The following is a 7805-nucleotide window of genomic DNA, read 5'->3' on the forward strand; positions in this document are numbered from 1 at the left end:
TGGGGAAACAGCTGTTAGTCAGCATCTCTCTTCCTTTAAAATTTTAAAAGGTCATTCCCCACAGAACATAATGACCCTTTAAAATTTAAAGGGAAGAGAGAGATTGACTAACAGCCTGAAAGGGTCAGTAGACCTGGCCTCCCCCAAGCCCCTTTAAATTTTAAAAGGGAAGGAAGGACTGAGCTCACCCTGACTACATGGCTCTGACCACAGCTCCGGAGCTGTGTTTTAGAAGTTCTTCGTCCAGTCCCCTCCTAACCACTGGCATTGGATGAAGGAGAGCCCACCATGACTAGCATAAATTGGCATGTGGGCTTGGAAGTCCCGTGGGCATCTTATGTGGACAGTTGGACAGGCCTACCCATAGGATATAATGGCCCCACTGGAGGAAGGAATTCTGAAACACAACTCCACAGCATTGCTGGCATGGTAAGATCAGGGCCAGTTTGGTCCTTCCTGGCCTCCCTAAAACCCAAAACCCTCCTAAAATTCCTGGAGAAAAATTTCAATGACTTCCAGAATGCAGGGAGTGTTTGGGGTCATTTCAGGAATGGTCGAGTCAACCTGAAACAGCAATAGAGTTATGGCCTGAATGCACACCCCAGCAATGATTGAATCCAATAGGAGGTTACCATGGATGAAAGGACTTCTGTTATAGGATATTGTGTTTTTTTGCCCCTCCCATATGCACTGTAGTCCCAAAAGCCCCTTGAAGTGCTGCTTCTGTGAGACAGGGATACCAGGAACAGCACTGGGGGGGAGGGAATTTCTGCTGCAGTGGGAAGAAGGAAGCAAGAAAGTCATGCTCCATGGGCAGAAATCCTTCCACCAGTGGAAACATTCCAGTTGATCCCACTTAATACCAAAACACTGAAATAATAACTGCAGCCAATAGAAAGAGCCAGTAACTAGGGTCACATTATCTCCCTAAGAACAGCTGGATAAGTAACAGAAAGAGCAATATACTCAACAAAACAGTTCCAGTCAAATCATCCAGATATCCAGGTTTGAATACCCACTGCCACGGAAGCTTGCTGGGCAACCTCTAGGCCCCTCTCAGTCTAACCTACCCCACAGGGTTAGTGTTGCAAAATGGGCCTGGGGGGCGGGGAATCCCCCTCTTCGGAGGCCCAATTTCCACCGTGGCAGAATTGGGCCCCGGGGGGAACATAAGAACATAAGAACATAAGAGATGCCAATGTTGGATCAGGCCAAAGGCCCATCCAGTCCAACACTCTGTATCCCACAGTGGCCAGAAATACCAGTGCCATCAGGAGGTCCACCAGTGGGGCCAGGACATTAGAAGCCCTCCCACTGTTGACCCCCCCCCAAGCACCAAGATGACAGAGCATCACTTGCCCCAGAGTCCCTATCTATACCTTGTGGCTAATAGCCACTGATGGACCTCTGCTCCATATGCTTATCTAATTCCCTTTTGAAGCCGTCCATGCTTGTAGCTGCCACCACTTCCTGTGGCAGTGAATTCCAAGTGTTAATCACTCTTTGGGTGAAGAAGTACCTCTGCTCCATATGCTTATCTAATTCCCTTTTGAAGCCGTCCATGCTTGTAGCTGCCACCACTTCCTGTGGCAGTGAATTCCAAGTGTTAATCACTCTTTGGGTGAAGAAGTACTTCCTTTTATCCGTTCTAACCCGACCGCTCAGCAATTTCATGGAGTGCCCACGGGTTCTTGTATTGTGAGAAAGGGAGAAAAGAACCCTGCCCCCAAAGCTGCATCACCAGAGGTGACGCAGCCATGTTGCTGACGTTGGGGGCGTGGCTGAGCTCGTCGGGGGGGAAAACATATGGTTCCCCCCCCGACAAGCTCGGCCACACCCCCAACGTCAGCAACGTCGTAGGGTTGTTGTGAGAACAAAAAACAGTAGAGGAGAGAACAATGTTATAAATTTTTGGGAAGAAAAGTGAGGTATAAATATCTAGAAGATGATAATGAAGATAATGGGAAAAAACTTTTCTATAGGTTGCCCAAGTGCGCTCTCTCTCTTTTCCTCTCTCTCTCTCTCTCTCTGTTTGTGTGTGCAAACTCCCCTCAAATTGCAGCTGACGTCTGGCAATGCTGTAGGGTTTTCAAGGCAAGAGACATTCAGAGGTGGTTTGCCATTGTCTGCCTCTGCATCACTACCCTGGACTTCCTTGATTCTTCCAAGTTCTAACCAGGCTGGCCCCTGCTTAGCTTCCAAGATCTGATAAGCCTGGGCCATTCAGGTCACAGCAAAGTCTTTACAGGGCCCTAAAAATGACAAACTAGGAGAAACTGTGACTGGCCCAGCAAGCTTCATGTCTGAGCAGGAATTTGAACTCAAGTCTCCCAGATCGTGACTGTAAGGATCATGCAGAGCTATGGCTGGTTTTAAAAGAAATGGGTGTACCACAACTTCTGATTATTTTGATGGACACCCTATACTCTGAACAAGAGGCTGCTGTTAGGACATAATATGGAGAAACAGAATGGTTTCCAGTTGGCAAAGAGGCCACACAAGGATGCATTTTATCTCCCTAACTCTTCAGTCTACACATAGAATATATCATAAGGAAACTGGATTAGATTTAGATGAAGGTGGAGTGAAAATTGGTGGAAGGATCATTAACAATGTGAGATATATAGACAATACCACATTACTAGCAGAAAATAGTGAAGACTTGAAACAACTACTGATGAAGGTTAAAGCAGAAAGTGCCAAAGCAGGATTACAGCTGAACATCAAGAAGACAAAAATAATGACTTCTGAGAAATTACACAACTTTAGGATTGTTTATGATGAATAAATTGAAATTGTTTAACATTTTCTATTCCTTGGCTCCATCATCAACCAAAAGGGAGACTACACTCAGACACTGGAAGGATATTGAGACTGGGAAGGGCAGCCATGAAGGAGCTAGAAAAGATCTTTAAGTGTAAGGATGTGTCGCTGACAACCGAGATCAAGATAATTCATACTACAGTATTCCCCATTACTTTGTATGGGTGTGAAAGTTGGACAACGAAGAAAGCTGATGGCTAGAAAGCTGATTCATTTGGAATGTGGTATTGGATGATAGTTTTATGGATACCACAGACTGCCAAAAAAGACAAATAAATGGTTTCTAGATCAAATCAAGCCTGAACCCTCCCCAGAAGTTAAAATGAACAAGACTATTTTACTTTGGTCACATGATGAGAAGATAAGAATGGGTGGGATCCATCTTTTCACTAGAAAAGATAATAATGCTAGGAAATATTGAAGGCAGCAGGAAAAGAGGAAGACCCAACACGAGATGGATTAACTCAATCAAGGAAGCCACAAGGGCCCTCAGTTTGCATGACCTGAGCAAGGATGTCAGCAATAGGATGTTTTGGAGATCATTAATTCATAGGGTTGACCATAAGTCAGAAGCAACTTAACACACACAAACGAACACTCCTAAGTCATTTTATATTTTTATTTATTTATTTATACTTTCGATTTCTTATACCGCTCTAATCCCGAAGGTTCTTTGAGTGGTTTACATTGCAAATTACCAATTCTAACTAGGGCCACATAGTATTGGGGGGAGGTGAATACCTAACAGGCACCCTGCCAGTTCTTTGTCGATCTCCCAGTGGATCTCCTCTCCTTTGATTCTGCGCTGTAGGTGTCTTTTGTTTTTGGCTTGGCTCCACAGCTGCTTCTTCTGGGCAGTTCCATTGCTCCGCGACTGTGTGACGGCCCCCTTTCCTCGGCTTCTGTCCTAATAGGCTCCAGCCGAGCTGTGCCGTCACTTCCTCACGTCTCCGGGCCAGTCCCCACCTTGGAGCACTTGCTGCTCGATGTTAGATACACCGCCATTCTTCGCTGAATCGCCGGATCGCCCTGTCGCCGACACCATTACTCCTCTCCATCGCCGCTCCACCGGAAGGCGGGTGCCCCCCTGCACCTAGGCAGGTACCCATTTATCTACTCGCAAGCTTTCGAACCGCTGGGTAGGCGGGAGCTGGGACAAGGGCCGGGAGCTCACCCCGGCCATGGTGGGACTCGAACAGCCTTGTAGCTGTTCGTAGATAGATTACCTGCAGGCATAGATTACCTGCCTGCGCCACCGCTCCCTCTCATAGTCCATTCAGTATACCAAATCAATTCTCATGCTAGGAAGGGTCTCTGCACCTGAGACTCTCTTAAACAAGAAGTGCAGCAATTGAACGAGGGACATTTTGCATACAAAGAAAGAATTTTAATCCTTTATAAAAACAAGGATTTCTTTTTTACCCTCTGTTGGAATTTTGGCCATGCCTTTGACCAAAACGCACAGGTGCTGAAAACTGTATCCATTTAGGTGGGAAAGTACGGGGGGAGGGAATGTGTTTGCCATTGAAACCAATGAAAGCAAAATCCAGATGTGAAACTTAAACCTATGTCTAGTCCCAAAGAGCTGAATCCAAGATGTTAAGGACAGGAAAACCACGAAAACAATCTTCATCCTGAGGCTTGGATATGAGGCTTGTTCAGCACTGTCTCTGTCTGGCGGTCACTCTGTAAGATCTCAGGCCATGGCAGGTCTTTCCCAAGATGCATCAGAAGGAAATCTGGGACTGTCTACATGCAGAGTGAGGACCATTCAGCTAAGGCCCTTCCTGCCCTCAATATGTTCCTCTGCGACACTAAGTGGGTTTTAGCCATCTTCTTCTTTCTCTGCAACTTGAATGATACACCGTTCAGCACTTCACAGGTGAAAACAGGGATACTCTTGCATCCTTATATAATTACCCTTCTTCTAACCACAATGATCACCACCTGAAAATGCTCCACTTCCAGAGTACGCATCCTTGTAATCTCTTCTCCACCTGCTGTGAATGATCCCTACTCATTTCCTCTGCAATAGCACTGCGCTGCCTTGCAGAACCGTTGCCTAAAAAAGTAGGAGAAAAATTCAAGAATGTTTAATCTCAAAGTGAATCCGTCTGTGTTTAGTGCAGAAAAAAATTATACGAATGTTCCCTATTTCTGCATTTCTTTCTCTCTTTTTTGTCAGTTTTGTTTCTCCACTTTCCACGGCTGCTTTTTAGTGGGTTACTTTGTATTGATTACATACGTTGTTTGATTTGTATGCACAAGTTTTATGGTATTGATAACCAGGGGTCATTTTGTAGAAAAAGAGGTGCAGGAGCTCATTGGCATAACTTATTTGCATATTCTACACCCCCTGACATCACTGAAAGTGTATCAGAAGGTAACACCCACCGCTCAGGCTCCACTGGACTGTTTTGGATTGCTAGCTATCGGGGGGGGGGGGCAGATCTGTCCTCGCAGAGGAGGGAGAGCTTGTACCTGAATAAAACTTGGTCTTAAAGGTGCCACTGGATTGTTTTGGACCAGGGGGCCAGGGGAAGCTCTGCAACTTACCTGGCTGCTTCTTGCTCTGACTGAGGGCTGCTGGGAGCAGGGGGTGGGGCTTGTTGCATGTGCCCGCCCCCTGGGCTCTTTACTGCCGGAGCTCCGCTCCTGTGCGCTCCTGCAGGAAATGACCCCTGATTGATACAATGGGCGGGATCCAACTGAAGAGTTTATAGGAGGTGCTGATACAGCTAGATTCGAGTCCAGGAGCACCTTAGAGACCAACCGGATCTCCAGGGTATCAGCTTTCGAGAGTCAAAGCTCCCTTCATAGGACCTGCCTTTGTTAGATAAAGGGAGCTTTGACTCTTGTAAGCTCATATCTTGAAAATCTTGTTGGTCTCTAAGGTGCTACTGCTTCTTGCTGTTCTACTGGGGTTGCCAGGTCTTACCCGTCTGCCGGCGAGTGGATCCTAGCTCTCCTCCTGGGTCTTCTTGTGTTCATGCTATGTGTGTATGTGGCAATGACATCACCCAAAAATAACATCATGGTGCTAGGTATGTTCTACAGGGGATGCTCTGGCATTTGGCTAAAAACTCTATGGTCACCATAGAGTTTTTAGCCTAATGCCAGAGCTTTCCCCGCACGATGTGCCTGGTGTGATGACGTCACCTCTGGGCACATTGTGTGTGGCAGAGCTGTTTAGGGTCGGGGCTGCCCCCACTAGCCAGATGGCTGGCAGCGGATTGGGGGTCCCAAAATCAGGGGAACCCCATTGGGGAGTTAGCAACCCTATGTTTTACTACGAACCAGTACAGCTACCCTCTAAAGCTATCTTCATGAAAAGTTACTGGTGGATCAGATCTTTTCCTGCCTTTCTTTTCCTCAATATGCCTGCCATTTGCCCCCAAATTCCTTTTTGGACTCTGCAAGCAAAATGTGCAAGGATGAGGGAATCAAATACTATTATGAGAATGAAGCGGTATATTTAATTTTATTTAAAAATATTTCTATATAAAGTTTAATTTCTGTTGTTATTGTTTTTCCTTCTTAATAAAGTTTCTTGATAACAAAATGGTCACTTTTATTACCTGTATTTTCCTTTCCAAGCCTTTACACCAAGGAGCATTAAAGCCCTCTTCATACAGGCCACTTTTGTATAGTAATGAAGTAATTTACTAATAACATAGCAAAATTATTATTTGATTATAATTGATGAAATCGCAACACAGATTGTTCCATGGAGCGGTGGCGCAGGCAGTAAGAATGCCTGCAAGTAACACCAACGAATAGCCATTATGGCTGTTCGAGTCCCACCGTGGCCGGGGTGAGCTCCTGGCCCTAGTCCCAGCTCCCGCCCACCCAGCGGTTCGAAAGCATTAAATGGCAAGTAGATAAACTGGGTACCTGCCCCTAGGTGGCGGGGGGCACCCTCCTCCTCGGGAGGTCAAGGCAGCGGCAATGGCAGCGGGGCAATTCCTGGTGTTCCAGCGGAGCGACGTCGGAGGCGGAGGCTGGAGAGCTTGGAGAGTGATGTCGGAGACAGAGGCTCGGAGCGACGTCGGATGCGGAGCCCAGAGAGGCAGAGGCCTGGAAAGCGCGGTGACTTGCGGCGCGGCAGGAGCCATCAAGGACATTACCCGAGGCTGCAACCAACACGGGGCCGCGCACCAAAACAAGGCCTGCCGGAGGAAGCTTCCCAGAAGACCTGCTCCAGAAGGGCACCAGAAGAACGCCAACATCCGGAGCCGCGGGAGGAAGCCAGATACCAACAAGCCCGGCGTGCTGATAGGCAGACACTACCCCATTGACAATGTGGCCCTAGTTAGATGAACTGGAATTTGGAACTATATGTAAACCGCTCAGAGACCGGCCAGGTTAGAGTGGTATATAAATGGAATGTATAAATAAATAAATAAATAAATGTGAATATGCCATGTTTTAATCCTAAAACATAAAATATAGATAATACCTGTTCATTCTCATAAATGGAGATGAATAGTTATCCACCATTATAAATATCTATGGCACTTTACATAGTATTTTTCCATGTGGGCTTCTTTTCATATGGGCTTTTTCCATGTGGGCATTTTTCTGTGTGGGCATTTTTCCACGTGGGCTTTTTTCCTGTAGGGTGTTTTCTGTGGTGGTTTTTCTTGTGGGCTTTTTTCATAGAACCTGTGGAGGCAATTTTATCTCCTGTTCCTCAGTTCCTTGCGGGCAGAAATTGGGGGTGACACATTTTCCTTGTGGGGCCCTCGAGTTAATCAGAGAGGAGTTTTTGGACAAATGGGTGACTGCTTACGTAAGGAGAATGAGGGGAAAGTTCTGCTCCACCAACCCCTTCCATGAACACTTCTTCCAACACACAATGTAGGTATGGCATTTCTACATACAATACTGCTGGATCATACAAATTGCTAGTGTAAGGACCCTTGGAAGCACAGATTTTTTCTACATTTCTTTTACTTCAGTAGCCCCCCCCCCAAGACCTC

The sequence above is a fragment of the Gekko japonicus genome, unplaced genomic scaffold (assembly GCF_001447785.1).
Source record: "Gekko japonicus isolate JY-2015 unplaced genomic scaffold, Gekko_japonicus_V1.1 scaffold236, whole genome shotgun sequence".
Lineage (NCBI taxonomy): Eukaryota > Metazoa > Chordata > Lepidosauria > Squamata > Gekkonidae > Gekko > Gekko japonicus.